The sequence below is a fragment of the Galeopterus variegatus genome, unplaced genomic scaffold (assembly GCF_000696425.1).
Source record: "Galeopterus variegatus unplaced genomic scaffold, G_variegatus-3.0.2 Scaffold20958, whole genome shotgun sequence".
Classification (NCBI taxonomy): Eukaryota; Metazoa; Chordata; class Mammalia; order Dermoptera; family Cynocephalidae; genus Galeopterus; species Galeopterus variegatus.
Window position 1 is genome coordinate 1 of NW_007747069.1, and position 280 is coordinate 280.

Consider the following 280-nt stretch of genomic DNA (forward strand, 5'->3'; position numbering starts at 1 on the left):
AAGTTTTTGCATGTCCATTGCCACATGCGTGGTGGTCACATATATATGTATATATATATATATTATATTATATTAGTACATATATATATATATATACACAAATATATATTATATATAGTATATATTAGTATATATATATATACTAATTAAAAGTAGAATTATCATGTTTTTAAATGTCATAATTTATCTGCTTCTTATGATATCTTGAAATTATCTCATTTACAAAAATGATTAACTGCAGTTAACAAAGGAAAAAAGAAACTAAACTTACACCATCCAT